We start from the raw sequence: 25,070 nt of genomic DNA on the forward strand, positions 1-25,070 counted from the left end.
AGGTGAAGGCCATGCTGCCACCAACCAAGCCCCCTGCCGTAGCTAGCATGTGCACACGGCAAAAACTTCAGACGCACCATGGCTTCCAGCTGAAATGGACACCCCCTCGCACTGCCCCTGACTACCTCCTGCGATCCTTCCCCTTTTTCGCCATCACACCCTGGAACAACCTGCCTGCGGACCTCCTGCTTCACGAACCTCATTCAAGACGCCTCCAAACCTTTAAGGTCAACGTATGTAAGGATCGAATCCGAAAGAGATGGCTGTGGTCCACACAGTACCTGTGACGATGATATTGAGACCCATTTAGTATGCACGTGACTCCAGCTCACATCAGCTACGGTAAGGGTTGCTTTGCTTTCCAGGGTGCTCAGTTACCAACTACTTATGGAACACCCTACACTAGGCTACAGACATGCAGTACCTTATGCACACGGTGACTCAACTGTATAGACCATGATAGACAGTTCTGTATGAACAAAATAAGAAGGGTCTAATGGAGTCACGGACCCTGAACGTGCAGTTCTTCAACACCAGACAGACCTGTAGCCAGTATGATCCGTGTCATTGCTCAGCTCTACCTGTTCAAAACACGCATCATACATTACATACAGTACACAGGTATCACGTGACTATACTCTAGTATCACACTGCATGTGTTTGTCATATCAGACCAGATTACTATGTTCAATAACAGTACACCTAGTGACGTCATGGTGGCTGTCTACATTACGTTTCTCACTTCATTCTTTGTAACTTGCTTCATCTTTGCCTGATGTTGTATATCAGCTAATAGTGTTTTACTAAACAATACAAAGGTCAACTACGACTGCTAATTTACCACTCCTCTAATATAATCATTTTGTTCGAACCTCGAATTACTTAGACTAAGGAAGACAGGATTCTACGTCCACTTCACCAGGACTATCCTTACGCTCTGTGGCCGACCACGGTCACTCCCCACAACACCAACAAGAGGTTCCTTGGGAAGACAAGGACCAAAAAAAGATCACTGGTGCGTTATTGCCAGTTTTCTGTAAGGTCAGAACGTGCGACATTTGGCACAACACAAATGTAGATAATTATACACAAGCTACTGTCCCTGAGCAGGTATTATTTTATTATTATTTATTTATTTCTGCACCTCGTAGCATGTGAAGACAGGGAATTGAATTGAGGAGAGGGTGAGACCAAGGGCCACGGAAGAAGAGAGTTAACCCACACACATACAGTGTACATGTAGTACCCAATATACATAATGACATTGTACACAACACAAGGCAGAACGACAGAGACCAAAAAACTATCTCGTACGTGTAACTCCATGTGCATGTATACATACATGTACATTTCAGTGTGCAAGTAAAACACTCTACTACTGTACATGTAGTACGATAGTGCAAAGCTAGCAGCAGCTGTATTCCTACTTATCAACACAGTGTAGTACAGAGGATGCAGCTACTACAGTAGCTATTTTCCTGCCATGTACGGTTTCTTACACTTTATAGACTATTGAGATGTTTCATGGTTTCACTCGATTTTGCTATAAATAATTGTTGTCTAGACTTCATTGTGTGAGGTTTGTACCATGACGTAGGGGTGTGCGGATAATGCTCGAAAAGGTGGCAGATTCTGCTCGAAAAGTAGTGAAATTGTCAGAACCATACAAACCGTATGGCGGGCAATTCCTCGAATTCTGCTCCATTTCTTTATCCACATACCAAACATGCATGAAACTTACCAGAAAAAGTACTGAATTCTGCCAATTTTTTTGCCGTTCTAATAATTATTTAAAAAAACTTGAAGAGGTATAGTAACTGTTGATGTTTGGTCATGATGGAAGGAGAGGTGGAGCTACGGGAGAGATGACCTGATTATTCGCAGGGTGAGGGTGACATCGGTCATCGGTTGGACGAGTATGGCGATCACAAAGACAGTTGCACATGATATTTTTCAAAGGTAACTCAAACTAATTTGACAAGAAAAAATCTTTTGAAAAGAAGTCAACCCATGAATACTGAGAAAAAGTAATGTTTTCTCTTTTCCATGTTGATCTCTAGCATGCAGGGACACCTTGGTATGGGGATACTCCTGTAACATTTTGTTGTACTTATGGCCAATTGCAAGTACAATTTTCCGAACTTTGAGGCTCCATAAGTACAACAAAGTGAATACCGTATTATCTCTAATATAAGCACAGTCTCCAATAATAGCACGTCTCCAATAATAGAACACCTTGGGGCGGCATTCGAAAAATAAAGTGCTCAGTCTCCATTATAAGCACACTGCGTAAATTCATTATCTGTGTCGGCGAAAAAAAACCCTGAAATGTGTGTGTCATACATGAATTTGGCATGGCAACATGCCTCTGAAATGAGGTTGAAATAATAATGGAACAGTCTCCAATAAAGGAACGTCTCGCACGGGGCGGAGGTACATTGAAAAAATAAAGGACCGTGCTTATATTAGAGATAATACGGTATGTATCCGCGCGTGCGAAAGCATAATATTATGAGGATTTTGCGAGCATAATGCGAGAATCCATGATAGCATAATTCCATGATTTCGCGAGCATAATCCGCCCGAGCCTAGGACTCAGGCAGGGCAGGAGCGAACATGCTCCTTGAGCCACGCAGGCACATGGCACCACAACGCACCTGCAGGGCAAACTCAAGGCGACAGCGCAGCAAGGAGATAACCTGCGCGTATGACTCCTACTACACAGTGTAGTAGACATACAGTTCATGTCAGGTGTTCGGATAGGGGAAATCCCCTCTACTGCCTGTACAAGTCGAGAACAGTTGACGGACGCAGTTGCGCAAGGAGGGGGCTAATCTTCTCGCAGAAAAGGGGGAAAAGGGGAGAAAAAGGGGGAAAAAGAGGGGGAAAAGAAGAGCGGGAAATTGAAAAAGAGGGGGTAAAGAATGGCGGGAAAAGGAAAAAGAGGGGGAAAAGGATGGCGGGAAGCATCCACCTTTTGAATGTGCATACATCTAAAGTGAGGCTTTTTCCAGGCTCTGCACAAGTACACGTCCACCACGGCCTCTCGCAGCCTCCTCCTCTTCCTCTCCCCCCCCCCCCCATCACACACAATGTGCCGATTATCCTAATATCAACTATCCAAATGATTAATTATCCAAAATAATTGCTTGCATTTAATTGAGGGGTCGATTTAATTGAGGGGTAGAAGATGAGTTTCAAGTTGTTGATTTTCGTCGCTCAGAGCACCATTGAAGCGATTCACAAGATGATGATTGTATTACAACAGGTTTGAGTCAAAATGTGTAATAATAGTGTCATTAATTTAGAGGAGCTTGAGTGCACCTAGTTCCTATTGCACTGCTGAAGAGAATGAAAATGATGAAAACATGCTGGAATATGCATGATTTGGATTGATGTGTGACTACTCTCTTATCCGAACATTCTTCTCATCTGAACCCTCTGGAGACAGCCCGCGTCCCGAGGGGTGGGGATAATCGGCACTCTCCTGTACATCTAATTCTATTCTTAAATTATATACATATTGTTGCTGCCGGGAATGAGAAAACACATCCCAGGTAAGGATACGCCCCTCAAGGAAACACAGCTGGTGGATTCCAACAGTCAGGGGCGTCGCACACGGTACGGTCACTACAGTATTGACCGTACCACTCTTTGCCCCAGATACCCGTGAATCAACAAAATACACTGATCTGGGATCTAAAATTCCAAAATTTTCGGCTCAGCCACCACTCCCCCACGAGTCAATTGTACTTCAGATGGCTGACCGTACCACACTAAAATACCTTCCGACGCCCCTGACAGTGGTATGAAACTCATACACAATCAATTAGAAAATAAACCTTTGTTGGTGAAACAAAGTTGGGCGAGAGTATGATGTTCAAGTAAAACAATACTAAAGTGCCGTAACGTGAAGAAAGGAACGTAGCGCACAAGTTAATGAAGATAAATTCACATACAGAACACAATATGCCCAGATGTGGAAATTAAAGTCAAGATGAGCAGAATATACGCATATGCAAACACATACACACACAAGCGTGTGCACACAAACGCGCACACACACACACATACGCGCGCACACACACACACACACACACACACACACACACACACACACACACACACACACTGTTGGCTGCTATAATGCGATGGCCTAGACAGAGGAAACAAAGTTTACACAAACAAATTCCTACTCTTTCTCTTTCTTTGTCTTCTTCTTCTTCTTCCTCATATTCGATTCAAGGCAGGCTCTTCTATTTTTTTTGCTTCGGCCAATCTCGTTTTGGGATCTGACCCACTTTATTGGGGCAGTACAGGTACAGTCGTCCCTCTCTAATCCGGCACTTTATAATCCAGCACCCTCGATAAACCGGCACAATTTTCAGTAGCCAAATGTCCTCTTCATGCACATTGCAGCAGTAGATCAGATTTGTTAATCCAGCACCCTCCCTAATCCAGCAGATTTTCGTGGCACAAATGGTGCCGGATTATAGAGGGACCACTGTACCCTGAACCTGAGAGTGTCCTTCTGATGTCATCGCTCTCCTACATTTTCTGCACGTCTATATTATTCTTTCTACGAGGACAGCAGAAGGACAGGAACAAAGACATCCACACCATTTTTAAGACTGCATCTTCCAAAGAACACATCGAAAAGCAAATTCTATACGCCAAGCATCAGTTCACGCCGTAACAAATCTCCACGCTATGAAAAATTCGATCGAATGCCTGGTGGGAGATGCTTTTTAAAAGGCTTGCATACATTTTCACAAAAGACATTGTTGTGGCTGCCACCGGATTCGTACAAGAATATGTCAACTTCTAATCAAGGACTGTAATAAGTTCTGCCTTAAATATTAAAGGGGAAGTCTGCTGAATTTTTTTAATTTCAGGACCCGTAGATTTGGGGCGCTGAGTTGAATGTTCTTTTCCAAGGAGGCTGCGGTCCATGGTTCGTCAGATACGCCAAATCGAACATGAGCGAACGCGAGCACGCAGTCTACCTGATCCAGGTGATAAGGTCACAGTGTGCAGCCAGGTAGCCACACCATCTATTTGTGTGCAAAATGGCCAATATTCGAAACGCGTTCGATTTGAGAACCATCTGTTGCAGCTTCTCCGGACCAAGAGCATTCGACTCACTGTTACAAGCCCTACGTACCCTGTGATTTTCAGCTCGGCAAAATTTGAGGATATCCCGTTTTAGCCGTTTCCGATTTGGACTTTTTACATCCGCTGGCTTCTGCGTGCATGCCATAGTCAACAAACATACGGAACACTACACTACAGTACTGCCGGGCGCCGAAGAACGGGGTCAGGGTTCTAGCCTAGCCCGTTCTCATTTTTAGCGAACACAGCAGTTTCGTTCTTATTCGATGGTACAGTCTTACATGCACATTTATGCATCTGAGTGTACATCATATTCATATTGTACATTACGTTTCTACCTAGACCGTTCTTAAAAAATGGCGAAATTATAGCCTGGCCGTTCATCGGCGGTCCGTTCTTCGGCGCCCGGCGGTAGTAGTAGTACATGACTACACCCGCACTGCTGTGCTAGCGCTACGTGAGTCGTGTGGTAGATCTAAATGTACAAGAGACTAGTCAATACACGGACGTGTCATGTACTGCACCCGGTATGTAGTTAGAGAAGGTGTGCTCCTCCGGGCCGGTGATTGTGCTTTGAGAAAGAAATATTTTAGTTTTCCGCTTGGAATAGTCCAGCCTCATTTATGCTACAACGATGAGTCCACAACCGTGACAAGCGACAAAACCGCGAACGGCTCCCGGACCTAAAACGTTCAGATCCCGAAGTGTTGTGAGCCTTGAATCGAAGAGTCGTGTCCGTGGTTCCAAGAACCTGCATTGTATATCCAATCGAGCAGCGTCTGAGCTATGTTTGCACCAAAAATCGTGAAATTTTCCACTGTATCATGGAAATGCCACACCCTGCAGTCCCGCGGTTACCATATTTTACCGGTATAAGTCGACTTATTGAATTGAATTCAGTGCAAACAGGAATTTCGGATAATTGACCGTTTGGACAGTTGACATTCGGATAATCGGCATTCTACTGTAATCCTAGTGCATGCAATGAAACATACTTGACTGTTGGGGAGTCTTGCTGCGTCAGTGCAAACTGGCAGTTAATGCTAGAAGCTGCAGTAAACAACATCACATGTAGAAAATATAGAAAAGCAAATACAACTGAACTTTGATACAGTTGAACATCGATTATCCGCACATCGACTATCCGACCATTCGATTATCCGTAACAGTTTTTTTGGGCGCACGTGCCGTAGAGTACGCACTGTGCATGTAGTGAGCCATTCAAAAAATACGAAAATTTTGAAAAGTAGCACTCTATTCTATTTACAATGTACATGTACATGTATTTACAGTGTGTTTTCTTATCCGGAACATTTACCTTATCTGAACACCGCCTGACAGTTGTCTGCCCAGAGGTGGTCGGATAATCGATGTTCAACTGTACTGGAAATTACAGATCTGCTGCCCGCATCCACATGTCCATATTCTACATGTGCGATTGATCCTGCAAGATCTTCACTGCCCGTCTAATTGAGGATGGCACCCCGAATAGAACAGGCCGCTTCTAAACCAATCCAAGACCCAGGTTGTTATACTCCAGCAACCGGGCAAAGACCTGTCACCCATCCATGACCCATCAGCCCATCTCCTTATGCTCACATTTTGGTGTAGTAGTTGAGCACCTGTCCTTCCTTCATCAAGTGGATATCCTAAGCATGTGACTTACCGCTGGTATATCTCTGCACATCCATCTTGACTGGTTGTCAAGTCCCTTTCCGGAGAGGTAGAGTGGATGGTAGGGTCAGTGCAGTCCTGGCCACGCCATGAGAAAGAAGACATTTTCCCATCAGGAGAAGGCCAACATCCTCCCTCTGGGTAGTGCCTTGATACCTGCAGTGCAGTGCAGTAACATTAAACTGCAATTGAAACTGTCTCCATGCCATTGTTAAGCCCAGTTCACATTCGACGGGGCGCAACGGGACGCGACATAAGGATCGACGGGAAACGCCGGGACGGTCACCCCGTCACGGACTGTGCCTTATGACTCGCACCATTCGCTGTTGAACATCGCAAAGACTGGAGCATGTCGTGTCGTACGAATTGTACAAGATTTTACAGCTCACCCCAGCCGTCACAGGCCCTTACGTCCCGTACCGTCAGCGTTGCGTCGAAAGAGAACTAGGCTTTAGAAAGATTACGTGTTGGTATGTGCTCCTAATTACACACAAATATACAAAAGGTATATAAAGAGAAAGCATGATCCACCCCATCATTGACACCAACAGCCCGGCACAAGAGCAGCAGCACCTGCATTCTATTAACCCAAAGTTCATCTGCGAATATACTCACAGAGTCGTCTCCTTTACTGTGCCCGACCTTAGAAGAAAACAACACAGCAACGTAGTGTTGGTTTCGGTGAGGGCGTCTACGTTCACATGAACACACAGAAAAGCACAATATATTTCCAAACAGACGCCAACTAGTATAACCAAACAGCAACGACAACACCACAGAGACCTAACAGTCTCTTGAGCACAAAGTGTCTGGGATAAAAAAAAGAGCAGAAGTTCACCATCGACACTGGTATTATAAAACTTTCTACAACTGCTGCAGAGGCAGCAGCAGGGTTCTAGTGCCCGGACCCAAAGCTCATCTGAGAATTTTCGCCATTGAGACAAAGCAACGACCATGGTAGCAGCAGAGAGTAACAGCAGCAGCCGTTTGAGCAGCAGTATCAGCAGTCTCCAGCTTCAAGGGATTGACCTAGCAAATTTTACAGTAACATGAAAAGTGCAACTGCACTCTTTCCGGCACCAAATATGCCATGCTGTCCCCCGCTGCAAAATAGAGGACAACTCTCAACTGTCGCCAACACCTTGGCCCAGAGGGAGTCTTTCCTTCGACATTCGCCCCGGCCAAAGAAGGTCAAAACCCAAGTGGTGTAATCATGTATCTGCTTCTCCTATCGAGACACTGGCAAGGCTTGTATAGGCATGATAAATTGATAATACTGTATGCATATAACAAAGGCAAACGCACAAACTCACGTCCATGCACATGTGCACGGACGGTGTCGCTGGCGTACACACACACACACACACACGCGCGCGCGCGCCCACGCCCACGCATGCACAGGACAAAGGCATGTGCAAAGGAGCATGCTCATAAAAGCACAGGACAGGCACACGACTGATCTACGGATGTATCACGACATTGAAGGGACGGAGCTTGCAGCAAGCCTTCACCCTCTGGAGATTCCTGAAATACATAAATACATGTCAGCAGTAAATAGTTGCAGCATAAACATTTCCACGGGGACTGTGCAGCTTCACTAACCTTAACTTCAATCTCCCCAGAATGCAGCAATCAGACAACGGCTACGAAGAGGTGCAGGAAATTTGAACAACTGTTTCAAAAGCAGTCCTCCAAGCCTTCTGCACCAACAGGTGATTCAGTTCGTGCTCTTATACCATCCTGGCAGGTAGAGACATTTTCTAATAACACGAAGAGCACAATCATCAAGGTGGGCAAATCCTCAAGAGAGAGTGCACCCGAACGTACACTACAAATCATTTACTGGACACTACTGGACAGAGCGTCCAGTCCATTCAGTCCAGGGGAGAAGAGGCAAAGGCATAGGGCTCCTGAGAAGATGAAAGGGCAACACATTATCATTACTACATTAATTTTATTATTGGGGGCAGACGTCTTCTCTGTAAAATATGAGGACGAAAGGCACATCAGTACTCACATCCCTGCTCATATCACTGCTCATCCCTGTCCTCTACGAGGGCAATGCATTTAGGGCTGAAACAAGTATACAGATAACTCGCAAACCGATCGTTTTAAGAGCGCAATCGATAATCGTTAGGGTTCAAAGCGAATGCAAACGATTTTTTATGCATGCATACCAGTGGCAGTATTCTAGCCCTTGCACTCCATCCAATTGTGGATACGAGTGCAATCGTGTACTTTCAAGCGCAGTAATATTGATGCGTGGCTATGAAAGAGATCGGGAGTCAAGACGGTATCTTTTCGATTGATTCGTTGCGGAAGTTGGTGATAAGAGCTTCAAGCCAAAGGGTGACGACAAGCCTGGTTCTTCGTTCTAGAAACAACAACATGAACTCCTCTAGTTCATATTGATAAAGCCTAGTTCAAATTCGACGGGACGCGGCGTAAGGATCGATGGGAAGCGACAGGACGGTCTGACGGCGTCCAATGTGAACACCAGGAACGGGAACGCAACCATACTACCGTACGGATCGGGAAGTGTTGGATCAGTTCAACTTTTCATACCGTAGACGGGCATAGACGGAGACGCAAGCGTACAAAACGGCTGCATTTTGAGTGAGAACAGGAGGCGGCGTCGTGCGCCATCCACTCCTGATTCGTACTGGGAAATTTTTAGGATTTCGAACACTGCGCTTCCCATGATAACTCGCAGAATGGCTAACACGACTTGGGTTGAATTTTAGCAAGATAAGATCTCATGTCACTTATGGTATTTAGGGATAGTTTAGGAGAATGACAGATGAACTGTTTTATCATTTCCTAGGGCTACTATTCGAATGGCACAACTTTCAGGGCTACTTTTTTGTCTCCATGAAAAACTGGTATTGTGAATTTGATTTCGCTTCATTCAAGGAGAAATAATTGAAAAGAAGTCCCGAAAAACAAGAAATTAGGTCCGAAAGTCACCCCGTCACGGACTGTGCCTTATGACTCGCGCCGTTCGCTGGAGAACATCGCAACGACTTCAGCATGTCGTGTCGTACGAATCGTAAAAGGTTTTACAGCTCACCCCAGCCGTCCCGACAGGCCCTTACGTCCTGTACCGTCAGTGTTACGTCGAATGTGAACTAGGCTTTAGACCAGTCAGATGTCTACAGGTGTCGACACAATTGCCTGAAATGTTTACAGAATACCAAACACTGAGCGGTAGCCTGGGTATATTTAGAGTGTTTGACTGGTGGCCACAGCTAATGTAGCAAAGGCATCATGGAATTTCTTCATAGTCTTGTGTTCGAGGTGCACGACTACAGCCGGAAAGAATCTATAATTATGAACCAACAATTATAATTGATCTCAATGTCTCAGTACTCATACTCCTTGTCAGTTTTGTGCTAGATTGTGCACGTCTGACTATTCGAAATCTGGTTTAGTTGGTGGACTCGATTGCATAACTTGTGCCCACATTTCTCTATGTTACAATGATATTCATCGCTAAAGAGATTGGTTGATCGCTTGGAGTTATTGAATGATCGTTTCAGCCCTAATTTATTTTCACCCTGGCCACAGCACTAGGCGAAATTCTCTGACACGGCCTTTACCTGCATCCACTGCTCTTTCGCATCACGACGAAGGACATGCAGGGGTTCTCTCTGAGCAGAGGAAAGTAGCCATCGCCACCACCACCATCACCATTCACCGACAATACTAGAGAGACTATTTTCCCCGTCGTGGGTACTTCCAATAAAGTAATTCCACTTACATAGGTACCGTCAGCGGCGCCACCATGTTCCCAACAGTGTATTCCTATCGTGGGTACTTCCACGGGCAATAAATTCGGCTCGTGCTGTCACTCGCAAGCCATCAAATTCCTATCTCCCTTGCGCGAATTGCCTCTGCAAACAAAATTATTTCAATGATTGGATTAATTCAGTTCTTTTCGCTCGTGCACGTCACGCCGGGTGCACTGCGCGCGGCCCATCTCCGCCCGTACATTGTTTCATCTTGTTTCATCTTGTTTCATCTTGTTTCATTCGCGGCCCATCTACGCCCGTACTTCGAGTTTCATTTGGTTTCATCTTGTTTCATCTTGTTTCATCTTGTTTCATTTTGTTTCATTTCGTTTCATCTCGGCCCCATCTGCGCCCGTACATTGGCGTTTCATCTTGTTTCATCTTGTTTCATCTCGTTTCATCTCGTTTCATCTTGTTTCATCTGTTTCATCTGGGGGGAAGACGGGCCCGTCAACCTTGCAAGTTACTGTGCATTGGATCATTGGATGGTTTGTCAACGCACGTTGTTCACTGCACGCGACTCTAACTCACTCTGACAGAATTCCTGACACGTACATTACAGCAGTGTATGGTGCAGCACATTATGATATCTGGGTGTCATTCTGGACGAAAAGTGCTTCACTCTAATCTGGGCAGGGGGCACAACATCTGTCTGTGCGGTAGTCTTCAAACATTTGGTTGATAGGACTTTGAAGGTTGTGTATCGCCTATTGCTTATCAGTAGAGCAATTGACCAGTAATAGAGAGTCTCTGGGTTCCTTCAATCTCCGGTACGCGTCAAGGTGCACTTTTCAGCTCAAGTCATTGGAGTGTTTCAATTTGACTGAAATGTCAGTGTACAACTTCCCACGGGACTTTCTGAGAATTACCCATACTTCAAGCGGTGTATACTGATTCTCACTAAAATACATGAATATGACAAGTAACAGTATCTGAGAGTGCATCAGAAGCATAGAGAGAAGGCTGGCTATATTCCCCACTGCAAGTATAACATGGAGAGTTTAAAACGAGTGACTAGCAGCTCTCAGGACCCGCGGTGCAGGTCAATACTAGGGAGGTTTAGTTCCCACGTAACGGAAACGCGTACGTGGGTGATCCACGTAAAGTGGATGAAGGGCATCCACGTTGCAATGTTGTGTTTAGTCACACGGAACAAACAAAAGCATGAAGCGAAATGTCCAAACCTGGCCCAAAGACGAAGCTACCCGGGCCTAAGAAGCTCATCGAATATTTTGATTTCGTGCTTCGGAAACTTCTTCAGCTGAGCACCCTCACAGCTCGCAAAATGCGCTCCATTCTGATTTTCACCCACGTTCTGGCGGAACGTGGGTGAGCCTCCATACACGGTATATCGTGATTCAGAAAACGTCTGTACGTGGGTCACTGAGTATCACGTGGTACACACACGTAAAGTACCCACGGATTACGTGGGACTAAACCTCCCTACTAACACTGTCCCGTAGAGCCTGCAAGTCACGTGACCATTTCTCTTAGTGAGGGTTGACAGTGACCACTATTACTGTCAACGTACACGTTCATACCAAGACTCTTGGTATGAACGTGTACGTTGACAGTAATACTAATAGTGGTCACTGTCAACCCTCACTAAGAGAAATGGTCACGTGACTTGCAGGCTCTACGGGACAAGAGTAGATAAACAAGAGTGTGCAACTCCGGATCTCTCCTGCACAATCTGCAGATACCCCGCGCCCACTGCGGAATTTTTTGTTTACGTCACCTTTTTTCAGAGAAACGCGGCTTTGCCGCAGAGCAGTGTGAGAGCACGTGCTGGGCACCGACCTTGTAGTGTAAAGCCCAGCCAAGTGCACGAGGGAAAACTCTCCAAAAGGCTCGCAGCGCGTGCGTCGTCGAAAAGATTACGTCAACAAAAAATTCCGCCGTGGGCCAACCCATCCGCGAGTTGCACACTCTTGTTTATCTACTCTTGTTCATACTCTATGTACATTATGTATATGATGACGTCACAGGTTGTTGTTCTCAGGTATAGATAGGCTATACACCAGAAGCCTCTTTTACGGGCAAACAGAATAGAATTCACGATGGCATGGTGAATGATTAGAACACAACAGAATAGAATTCACGATGGCATGGTGAATGATTAGAACACAACAGAATAGAATTCACGGTGGCATGGTGACTGAATGATTAGAACACAACAGAATAGAATTCACGATGGCATGGTGAATGATTAGAACACAACAGAATAGAATTCACGGTGGCATTGTGAATGATTAGAACACAACAGAATAGAATTCACGGTGGCATGGTGAATGATTAGAACACAACAGAATAGAATTCACGATGGCATGGTGAATGAATGATTAGAACACAACAGAATAGAATTCACGATGGCATGGTGAATGATTAGAACACAACAGCATAGACGATGGCATGGTGAATGATCATGATGATTAGGTCGACTTATTACCGTTCCCACCTCTTTCCTACAATGTAGAGACCGATAATAGGGCTTGAAAGTGATGACATCAAAACAGCCAGGGAGTAGTAAGTTGACATCAGATTTCTTTTTTTGGATCCACTATGGTGTGACTTTGCTATTGCCTAAGTATGTGGGTGCGTAGCAACCCACTCATGTCGCATGCAGGTGTGACTTTTATTTCGCCATCAGTTGTAACCCCGCCCCCAGTAGCCAAATCAGTCAGTTTCACTGGCTACATCACCATGCTGTGGGTAAGACCGTTTGAAATGTGCTTGGATCCATACAAAAACTGGATCCAAGTGGATCCAGTTTTTGAATATTTGAAATTGTTGCTATGCTGTGACGTAGCACTTTCAAGCCCTATCGATAGACTGCAAGTAACCATGGTAACAGGATAGTGTAGCTTTCTCCATGTCGCTCACTCACTCACACGCACTACTGCTCATGCTGAGCTACTAGTACTAGTCCTACATGACGCACATGTACATGTTTATTATCCGGCTTTCCTGGTTGGTGACGAGCGTAGACGCGGATCCGCGGTAGGAATCCGCGGACAGCACTGACTAGCGGAGCTAGCTGGAGGTGAGTGAGGAGGCATGGTTTGAGCAAGAAACGATAAACGCTGAAAGCCGGAACAGGGCCTGGTCATCAGGTCATATCGCATACCGGCTGCAGTAAACCTGCCAAGACTGCAAGAGCAAACAATCCGTCATACACGTAGATTCTACCGCCGTACACAGGTATACGTGCATGTCCATCACCCATCTCCCCATATCCGTACATCGTCGCAGAGTACATAAAATTAATTATTGTAGTAGACCTACCTGCTGCCGAAGTGCTGGATGGCACGACATGAGACATGAGACATGAGCATATGGGGTGGACTTGTGCCTGCACCCGTACTAGTAGATCTACATACAGTGTAGTACAAGCGATGAGGATCTACGACGGAACGTCATTTCCGCCCGACCAGGTTCGGCTTGGCACTCCGCTCCGGCATACCGCAAATCGGTTGTCTTTTTTCTTTGAGGAGCTTCAAGCTCGGCGTGCCAATTGCCGGCAGCAAGCTAGCTGGAAGACGCGTCGACGTTCTGGACTGAGTCACAAGTGTTTTATCCAGTCGTGTTCAGGATGTCGGGTTGAGTTTGAGTAACTGCTTCTCAGTTGTCATAGCGGAACGTGTCGGTTTTCCGTGCATGGACTTGGCGTTAGAGCGGGCTGAAAACTGCACTTGGAAGCTTGGTATCGGAAATTCCTACATCCCCCTCGTTTGTCGACGACTGTTGGTGAAACTCGGCATACACAAGTGAGTACTGTGCGCGTGTGTGTGTGTGCGTGTGTGTGTGTGTGCGTGTGTGTGTGGTGTGTGTGTCGGAAAAAAAAAGAATGAAAAAATGGAAAAAATGAAAAATAGGGATTCACTGGCCAGAAAAAGCCACTTCAATCAGCTGTGTGGTGGATACCAGGCTAAAAATCAGTGGTGGTCAATTCATCAGCCTTGCAAGCTGTTGAATGGTGTAATCCCAGCACAAGTCGCTATCATCGCTTCCGCGATGGGCAGGTCTGAGGTCTGAGGTGTGTGTGTGTGTGGGGCGTGCGCGCCCGTCGAGGTGTGGATGTGTCTGCATGCGTGTGCATGCATGCATGTGTGCGCTGAGACAAGAGAAAAACAGGACTAACTTGAAGAACAGGTGGTGTTCCAAATATCTATAATATAATAGTTCTAAAATTTTGAAGGACACTTCACGCAGCTTCATTATACATGTACTTGAATCGTTTGCAGGCAAGCTGCCTACATTCAAGAGAGCACTGCATTTCACACATATCCATTACAGGTATCGTTTCAACGTTTCGGTCTTCATGACCATCATCAGGAATGAAGTGGAAATGGAAAAAACAGCAGTATAAAAGAAGGAAGCAAAGCGCAGTACCTAGTGAGAGAAGTGCAAAGCACGTTGTGATAATAGTTCTACTCTCCATAATAACGTAATCTGTAGGACCACGCAAAAATTACAGTAAAACCTGTAACTAACAACCACCGTGACTAGCGACCGGCCTGGTATTACCGACCACTTCGTCAGGCACGGACGGTCTCACATTCATATGCACTGTGACTAGCGACTACCTGCTGAACGCGACCAGCGACCGCCTTTTCTTGTCCCAATGTCGAATTTTGACCCGTAACTAGCGACCGCGATGTAGGAAATCAAACATTGCTCGAAGCTCCTTCTCGAAATGTTGATGATTTTCCATGGTCCTCAAAGGACTGTTTCGATACTGCAGCTGGACAAATGAACGCAGTCTCATTTTGACTGTGGAATCAACGTGGACTGCACTACGCCTGTCATAATTTCAGGTGCTGTCAAGAACAAACATCATAGGAAACGTCTTGGAGAGCGCATCCAAAGCGCTCTTTGATCGATGTTACTACTCGAAGGAGAAACTAAGACTGAGCGGCTCTCTGTCGAAGTGCAATCACACAGCTCAGTCACCAGGTCACACTGACAGTCTGTGCTGGCTAGCTAGCATGCTACGGTATAATGTACTCACCTGTACGGAACACAGGCCAGGATACGATGGCGGATACTATAGTCTACAGTGAAGGTGCGAAAACTCGCAACATCGCCGCATCACGTAGATGGAGTACTGGTACACACCAGTACAGTTGACGCTACACTACATCCAAGTCTGAGCAGCGACTGCGTTTCCACTGACTGTAGATCTACACAATGATACCAGTTTCCAGTGTACATGGTGTACATGGTGTACATGGTGTACATGGTGTACATGGTGTACATGGTGTACATGGTGTACATGGTGTACATGGTGTACATGGTGTACATGGTGTACATGGTGTAGTCGCACACAGATGAGGATGGAGTCGATATTGACTACTAACAGTGCGCACTTATAAGGAATGGACTGTAGTCCACTGCCTGGCCAGGCCAGCGCTGCTCTGGAAACCCAGTGAGTCGACATACGGGTCAAAAGGTCGTATCGTTTCCGGTATAAAAGGCCGTGAATGGCACAAGTAACAACTGTTACATGACTTGTAGTTAGCTCGACGAGTTTCGACTTGACCAAGGAAGTTGTCATCATCGGACTAGGATTGCAGTTGTTTCGTTTTCGTTGAGGATGGCGTCAAGAAAGCCAGAAACCAAGAAGCACCGCAAGGTCCTGGTGCTGAAGGATCGTGTCCGAGCGATTGAGAAGTCACAGCAAGGACAGTCGGCACGATCGATCGCTCTCGCAATGGGAGTTGGCAAGACCCAGATCCAGGCCTTGCTCATGAACAAGGACAAAATTATGGAGGAGTGGAAGTCTGGCGGAAACACCAATGCCAAGCAGCTCGCTCCCAACAGACGACAGTATGCGGATGTAAATGAACTTCTGTTCAAGTGGTTCACGAGTGCGCGGTCTCGCGGAATACCTGTGCCTGGAAGTTTATTGCAAGAAAAAGCAATGGCACTCGCAAAGGCAAGGGATAATGACACACCGTTTGCTGCCTCTAATGGCTGGTTGGAAGCATGGAAAAAGCGCAACAACATCAAGGGAGCTGTGCTGTCGGGCGAAGCCGCTGATGTCCGAGAAGAAGACGTGACCAGCTGGAAGGAACGCCTTGGGGATCTGTGCAAAGGGTACGATCCTAAGGACATCTTCAACGCGGATGAGACCGGGTTGTTTTTCCGCACTCTTCCGAACCGTTCTCTCGTTGTTCGAACGGATTCGTGCAAAGGCGGTAAGCAATCCAAAGAGCGGATCACCGTCCTCCTAGCAGCCAGTGCCATGGGTGAGAAGTTGAAGCCGTTGGTCATTGGTAAATCGGCTAACCCCAGGTGCTTCAAAGGGGTCAATAAAACAGCGCTGGGCGTGCAGTACGAGGCCAATAAGAAGGCGTGGATGGTGTCGGATCTGTTTCGTAGTTGGCTGAAGTCTTTAGACAGGAAGTTTGCTGCAGCGGGACGCAACATCCTGATGTTCATCGACAACTGTCTGGCTCATCCAACACTCGACCTTGAACATGTTGAGTTAGTATTCCTCCCCCCCCCCCCCCCCCCCCTAACACAACCTCGAGGCTGCAACCCATGGATGCAGGGATAATCCAAGCTATGAAGCTGAGGTACAGAAGGCGCATTGTGCAACACTTGTTGGCAAGAATTGATCAAGAAACACCTGCTTCAGAACTGGCCAAACAAGTGAACGTTCTGGATGCCATCATGTGGCTTACAGCATCATGGAGTGAGGTGCAGCCCACAACAATCCAGAAGTGCTTCAGCCATTGTGGATTTGCAGTAGAAGCACCCTCATCAGAGTTGGATGAACCTGAATTTGACGAGCTCCCTGCTGCAGAGAGTGTCCTTGGAGATCAGACATTGTCGGATTATGCAGCAATAGACAACGAGCTTGGAACAAACGAAACTCTGTCTGATGATTGGGAGAATAGAATCTTCCAAGAAGCACGGGGTGAGCCTGATGATCATGATGATGCGGTCGATGCCAGTGGGGATGAGTGTGATGCTGAAGAGTCCACTGAGTCCACAGAAGTCAGAGAAGTATCCGGCAAAGAAGCACTGTCCTGCATCTCAACATTGCAACAGTTTACGTTGCAGCGTGGCTTGTCTCCCATGGCAATGGACGTAGAGAAACTTGGTGCCTTCGTGAACAAACTTGAAGCCCAGCGCAAAGAGAAGCTTCAACAGGGAACTCTTGACTCCTGGCTTCAGAAGTAGGAGCTGAATTTAATGTCTGCAATAAAACTTGATTTTCTCTCTCTCCAAGTGTTGTATGATCTGAAAGAATAATGTCAGTACGCAAGTGGTGGGGGATTGTATTATCAGCATTTTGACATACATATCATATAATGGGATCCATATATGGTCACGCGGTGCAAACCTCTAACTAAAGACCACCTGCCACTAAAGACCACTTTTTCGGGCACCAAGGGGTGGTCGTTAGTTACAGTTTTTACTGTATGGTGTATCGAGAGTTATGGTATGTAGAAAACCGTGTGTAAAATGCAAGATGTAGGTGAAAGTGAAGTCGGGTTCAACCATGCCAACATATACTCACTGTAGCACCATGGACATGAGATGCAATCAATGCTGTACAATACATGTATTATGCACAGAACAGAACAACAAGGACAATCAAGACTTGTTTGCTGTGACTTGAAGTTTCATGCTCTCACAATCATCAGGCAACATGAACATTGGGTGCCGACCATGCCAGTAGATATGCCAGGGGATGGTGGTATGAAAAGCTGTGAGAATGTGGGGGCTAGCAGTGTTATCTTAGGCAGGAGGCTGTGTGCAGAGTGTGTGGTTGTTGAAGGCAGGGGCTAGCAGTGCAATGTTAGCGCAGAATGTGTGGCTGGTGTGGGCAGGAGGTGGTGAGCAATGTGTGTGGATGTTGAAGGCAGGAGGCTATAGTCTAGAGCTAGGAGTGTGATATTAGCGTTGTGTACATGTATATGGCTGGTGTGGGCAGGGTGTTATGAGCAAGGTGTGTGAACGTGAATGGTGTGCGCAGGGTGTTATGAGCAAGGTGTGTGAACGTGAATGGTGTGGGCAGGGTGTTATGAGCAAGGTGTGTGAACGTGAATGGTGTGGGCAGGGTGTTATGAGCAAGGTGTGTGAACGTGAATGGTGTGCGCAGGGTGTTATGAGCAAGGTGTGTGAACGTGAATGGTGTGGGCAGGGTGTTATGAGCAAGGTGTGTGAACGTGAATGGTGTGGGCAGGGTGTTATAAGCAAGGTGTGTGAACGTGAATGGTGTGGGCAGGGTGTTATGAGCAAGGTGTGTGAACGTGAATGGTGTGGGAAGGGTGTTATGAGCAAGGTGTGTGAACGTGAATGGTGTGGTCAGGGTGTTATGAGCAAGGTGTGTGAATGTGAATGGTGTGGTCAGGGTGTTATGAGCAAGGTGTGTGAACGTGAATGGTGTGGGCAGGGTGTTATGAGCAAGGTGTGTGAACGTGAATGGTGTGGGCAGGGTGTTATGAGCAAGGTGTGTGAACGTGAATGGTGTGGGCAGGGTGTTATGAGCAAGGTGTGTGAACGTGAATGGTGTGGGCAGGGTGTTATGAGCAAGGTGTGTGAACGTGAATGGTGTGGTCAGGGTGTTATGAGCAAGGTGTGTGAATGTGAATGGTTTGGTCAGGGTGTTATGAGCAAGGTGTGTGAACGTGAATGGTGTGGGCAGGGTGTTATGAGCAAGGTGTGTGAACGTGAATGGTGTGGGCAGGGTGTTATGAGCAAGGTGTGTGAACGTGAATGGTGTGGGCAGAGTGTTATGAGCAAGGTGTGTGAACGTGAATGGTGTGGGCAGGGTGTTATGAGCAAGGTGTGTGAACGTGAATGGTGTGGGCAGGGTGTTATGAGCAAGGTGTGTGAACGTGAATGGTGTGGGCAGGGTGTTATGAGCAAGGTGTGTGAACGTGAATGGTGTGGGCAGGGTGTTATGAGCAAGGTGTGTGAACGTGAATGGTGTGCGCAGGGTGTTATGAGCAAGGTGTGTGAACGTGAATGGTGTGGGCAGGGTGTTATGAGCAAGGTGTGTGAATGTGAATGGTGTGGTCAGGGTGTTATGAGCAAGGTGTGTGAACGTGAATGGTGTGCGCAGGGTGTTATGAGCAGGGTGTGTGAACGTGAATGGTGTGGGCAGGGTGTTATGAGCAAGGTGTGTGAACGTGAATGGTGTGGGCAGGGTGTTATGAGCAAGGTGTGTGAACGTGAATGGTGTGGGCAGGGTGTTATGAGCAAGGTGTGTGAACGTGAATGGTGTGGGCAGGGTGTTATGAGCAAGGTGTGTGAACGTGAATGGTGTGGGCAGGGTGTTATGAGCAAGGTGTGTGAACGTGAATGGTGTGGGCAGGGTGTTATGAGCAAGGTGTGTGAACGTGAATGATGTGGGCAGGGTGTTATGAGCAAGGTGTGTGAACGTGAATGGTGTGCGCAGGGTGTTGTGAGCAAGGTGTGTGAACGTGAATGGTGTGGGCAGGGTGTTATGAGCAAGGTGTGTGAACGTGAATGATGTGGGCAGGGTGTTATGAGCAAGGTGTGTGAACGTGAATGGTGTGGGCAGGGTGTTATGAGCAAGGTGTGTGAACGTGAATGGTGTGGGCAAGGTGTTATGAGCAAGGTGTGTGAACGTGAATGGTGTGCGCAGGGTGTTATGAGCAAGGTGTGTGAACGTGAATGGTGTGGGCAGGGTGTTATGAGCAAGGTGTGTGAACGTGAATGGTGTGGTCAGGGTGTTATGAGCAAGGTGTGTGAACGTGAATGGTGTGGGCAGGGTGTTATGAGCAAGGTGTGTGAACGTGAATGGTGTGGGCAGGGTGTTGTGAGCAAGGTGTGTGAACGTGAATGGTGTGGGCAGGGTGTTATGAGCAAGGTGTGTGAACGTGAATGGTGTGGGCAGGGTGTTATGAGCAAGGTGTGTGAACGTGAATGGTGTGGGCAGGGTGTTATGAGCAAGGTGTGTGAACGTGAATGGTGTGGGCAGGGTGTTATGAGCAAGGTATGTGAACGTGAATGGTGTGGGCAGGGTGTTATGAGCAAGGTGTGTGAACGTGAATGGTGTGGGCAGGGTGTTATGAGCAAGGTGTGTGAACGTGAATGGTGTGGGCAGGGTGTTATGAGCAAGGTGTGTGAACGTGAATGGTGTGGGCAGGGTGTTATGAGCAAGGTGTGTGAACGTGAATGGTGTGGGAAGGGTGTTATGAGCAAGGTATGTGAACGTGAATGGTGTGGGCAGGGTGTTATGAGCAAGGTGTGTGAACGTGAATGGTGTGGGCAGGGTGTTATGAGCAAGGTGTGTGAACGTGAATGGTGTGGGCAGGGTGTTATGAGCAAGGTGTGTGAACGTGAATGGTGTGGGCAGGGGGCTGTGGAGATATTTTATTTAGGTGACACCGTGGTATTTTAGGAGATACTTGTTCTCGTGTCGGCACTTGGACCGACACCATTTCCGAGCGCTTTTTGAGGCTGGATGGTGACCCTAGCGTGTTCAGGATGTGGTACGTTTCTCTGGTACAGAGGGAACACCGCTTTGTGATGTTGGAGTATGCTCGGGCGCGATCTTATTTCCTCCATTCAACTTCGTACGGGGCGTTGGATTTCTTCAGTTTCCAGATGTAGTTCTAGAATTCAGTGCAGCTATAATGCCCAATAGGACCAAGAGTACAGGAACACCAGAGTGTGCAGCTTGCGGCCTTTTCTGCTATGGGTGTCTGTCACGGCGGAATTCAGTGATTACATCATATTTGGCGCAGATCTGAGGCGGGAAACGGCGTAGTGCGTACAACTGAGCTGCAGTTGTGCAGAAAGAGACTTGCTTGAATCCTGCTTGTACGCACTACATCACTAAAATGATGTAATGACGGAATTCCGCCGTGACAGCAACCCATCCGAGCTGCACACTCTGGTTTTCATGTACTCTTCATAGGACTGTACTCTGAAGCAATGGCTACAGGTTGATTGAACTGGGCACGTGAATCTCCACTGTACTTGGCACATGCCCCTTGTATTAGACATTTGTCTGTACAGTCATAATCCTGATGACTGGAGCCATCCAAACAGTACTCACTGACTCAGTAATACTGTAATACTGTAATACTGGTGAACTGCCCTGGTGTAGATCTACTCTGCACCTTCCTTCCTTCCTTCTTCCACTGCCATGACTGGCTATGTGGCCCCATACGGGGCAGACCAGGAGACGTGTTGTCCACCGGGCGGGGAACGCCATACTCAGCGCGCGCGGGCCGCGCGAACAGCGTTACACTTGTGCCTCGCAATATCCTGCGGCCGACGAAAACTGCGCGCACAAGTGCCACAGATGAGGGGCTTCGCCACAGGCTCCATGCGGGACTGGACAATAGCGTTGACAGCATCACGGCAGGTGACCCGCCATCCCTGTCGATCTTGGACGATGTCACCAAGCTGCTCCAGAGGAACGCCAACAGCCATCAAGTCGCACTTCGCGGAGTCCTTCCAGCGCTTACGGGGTCCATGCGGTGGACGTTTGGAGGGTAACGCGCCGTACAGCAGCTGACGAGGGATCCGATCTTGCATGCGGGACACGTGGCCAAGCCATAGAAGTCGGCGGACTCTGACTTTATCCGCGATCTCCTCCATATCGCCCCACATCCTGCGAACCTGGAGAGAGGAGATGTGCTCCTCGATCTGCCGGCCACGATTTATCTTCAGGATGGAACGCACGCACTGCAGGTGAAAGGACTCCAGGCGACGGACATCACGCTGCCTGACAGTCCAACTCTGAGATCCATAAAGAAGGACCGCCAGGACAGTCACTCCATACACTATGCGCTTGATGGCGATGCTGAAGTCATCACTGTCGAAAACCGACTACCGCAGTGTACAGAACGCACCCGATGCAGCAACAACTCGCCGAGACACATCAAATGAGCTCCGGGCGTCTGGCGTAACATGACAACCGAGATAGCGGAAGGCCTCAACGTGGTCAACAACACCATCCAAAGGGGTCTGGTCGGCATCCACAATACCAGCCCCAGCCGCCATGAATTTGGTCTTGGACATATTGACACTAAGGCCAAACGCACCAGCTACATCCCTGAACGAGGATAGAGCCCTCTCAGCACCAGCATGCGTAACTGCGAGCAGGGCTGAATCATCCGCAAACTGACACTCCGTCAGCCGAACTCTGCGATACTCTGCCAATCTGGTGTTGAAAAGCCGCTCCCTCCGAAACTGGACGAGTGGGATCCCCAGCTCACCATCATCAGCAATCACGCCACGCCATCTCTCGAAGACTGCACACATGTATAGGTTAAACAAAACTGGGGCCATAGTGCAACCCTGCCGCAAGCCATTCTCAACCCGAATCGGTGCAAGCAGGTCTCCACCCACACGAATACTGGCAGTCATGTCGCTATGGAAGGAACTGATGATGGTGATCAGATTCCCTGGGACGCCAAGTCTAGCCAACACTCTCCACATAGCTTTCCGCGGAACCGAGTCGTACGCTTTCTTCAGATTGATAAACACAGCGAAACCTTTCGTGGCATGTTCGTGCAACTTTTCCAGGATCTGCCGCACAGCAAACACCATATCCGAACAACCACGGCCCCTGCGGAAACCACACTGCGAGTCAGGCAAGCACCTTTCTCCGAGAACCTGCAGACGATTGGCAATCATGCCAGCAACTAGCTTTCCAGCCACATCCAGTAACGATATCCCACGCCAGTTGTCGCAAGACCCCAGGTCACCCTTCTTGGGGATGGGGACGAGGATAGCATCAGACCAATCCTGTGGAACGCTGCCAGTCTCCCACACCACCCGTATCAGTTCATGCAACTTCGCAATCAGGGTAGGGCCACCGTACTTCAGCATCTCCACAGATATCTCGGATCCGCCGCATGCTTTGCCACACTTCATCCCTCGCAATGCACGCCAAATCTCATCACACTCAGGCACGACACCAAGCTCCGTCATAACCGGCCGCTGCTCGATCGAGTCCACTACCTCCAAGTCGTAAGCACTGGCAATGTTCAGGAGGCCATCGAAATGTTCACGCCACCTTCCACCGGTGGCCTCAGCCGTGTCACAGATCTCTCCTTGCTTGTTTCTGATAGCAGTTGCTGCACGGGGACGCATACCACCCAAGGTGGTCTTAATGTTACCGATACACTCCCAACCGCTCTTCGCCGTCAAGCCAAACCATTCACAATCCTTTGCCTGTCTCAGCAGCCAGTCTCTCTTCAGCCTCCGCATGGTGCACCGCGCCGCACTACGAGATTTCTTGTACAAATCCAGATAACTGGCCCTCCGCGTTGACATCCAGGTTGAGTAACAACTGTCCCGATCACGGAGTACCGACTTGATCTCAGTGCGCTTGTCTGTAAACCATTCTGGCTGTCGGCGCCTCTCCCGACCCAGGCAGTCGCTGGCAACGTTGATGGTGGTCGTCCTGAGGGTACTCCACCACTCCTCGATGGACGGATTCGGGGTCCGAACCTTCTCCAGCTCAGCATCCATGCCCCTGGAGAATCTCACGCGCAACCTCCATATCCTCTGGAGCACCACTACGCAGGCGCGACACAGCAATGGGTTTCGATCGACCAACACCATTGCGGGAGACATGTGAACTGGGCATGGCACCTAGACGATATTTCATGCCTAGAAACTTATGGTCAGTGTCGCATTCCGCATTACGTATTACTTGGCAGTCCAAACACTGCGACCGATGTGCTTGTGGTATGATGCAATAATCAATACAGTGCGGGTGCTTGTAGCGTGGATAAAACCAGGTATGTTTATGGATTTCCTTCTTCTTGAATAATGTGTTGCATACAACAGCTCCATTTCGTGCCAAGGAATTGAGCAGCTCCTCTCCTGCTGAGTTCATACAACCAAAACCATGCTGCCCCCGCACGTCACTCCACTCATCATCCACCTCGCAAACTCCAACTCTAGCATTGAAGTCACCAAGAATGCAATACTGATCTGACTTTGGAACGCTGTCAATGAAGGTCTGCAAGCTGTCCTACAACGCAGTTTTTTCAGCGTGCGGTCTGGCGAACGTCGGTGCATATCCGACGGCGATGTGAATACACAACGGCGAACGATTCCGTCCACACTCGAACTTGACCCTGGTGGAAATCAATCTCGAGCTGTGCCCCTTCCACTGCGAGCCACCGCGAACAAATGCTCCCCTGCAACGACCGCGCAATACAATTGCAACTCCTTCACCCCGCCGCGCCGACTCCCCGTCAGACGGAGTCGGACGGCCACTCGCCAAGACGAGACAGTCGTCGACTTGGTAGGAATTAGTTCCAAACCAGAGGGTCTCCTGAAGTCCAACGACGTTCATACTGTAGCGCTGCAGTTGCCGGCAAACAAGATCGATTTTTCTCTCCTCGGGGAGTTTTTTTTGAATTTTTGATATTTTTTGAGGCAGTGTTCAAATCGCCGTCCACGTTCACCAAAGTTCTGACGTTCCATGTCCCCATGGACAACACAAATCTCCTTGCTGCTGGTGGACGTTGCGAGCCG

General features: G+C 47.9%; 2 long non-coding RNA genes across 3 annotated transcripts in view; one reads left to right on the forward strand and one right to left on the reverse strand.

The window, feature by feature from the left end:
- Window positions 1-3,849: 3,849 nt before the first annotated feature.
- LOC135826300 (uncharacterized) lies at window positions 3,850-7,479 on the reverse strand. 2 transcript variants are annotated; one of them, XR_010555248.1, is made up of 4 exons: window positions 7,402-7,479; window positions 6,779-6,942; window positions 6,108-6,162; window positions 3,850-3,895 (listed from the first exon to the last, which is right to left on the reverse strand). It is a non-coding gene; the product is annotated as an uncharacterized LOC135826300 (long non-coding RNA). The 2 variants fall into 2 exon arrangements; XR_010555247.1 differs by lacking the exon at window positions 3,850-3,895 and adding an exon at window positions 4,061-4,579.
- Window positions 7,480-14,006: 6,527 nt separating this feature from the next.
- LOC135825710 (uncharacterized) overlaps window positions 14,007-25,070 on the forward strand; it is a 22,833-nt gene continuing 11,769 nt past the window's right edge. Inside the window, exon 1 of the long non-coding RNA XR_010555116.1 lies at window positions 14,007-14,344. This is a non-coding gene — a long non-coding RNA (uncharacterized LOC135825710). The remainder of the gene's footprint in view (window positions 14,345-25,070) is intronic.

This window comes from Sycon ciliatum, chromosome 10 (assembly GCF_964019385.1).
Source record: "Sycon ciliatum chromosome 10, ocSycCili1.1, whole genome shotgun sequence".
NCBI classification, from domain to species: Eukaryota; Metazoa; Porifera; class Calcarea; order Leucosolenida; family Sycettidae; genus Sycon; species Sycon ciliatum.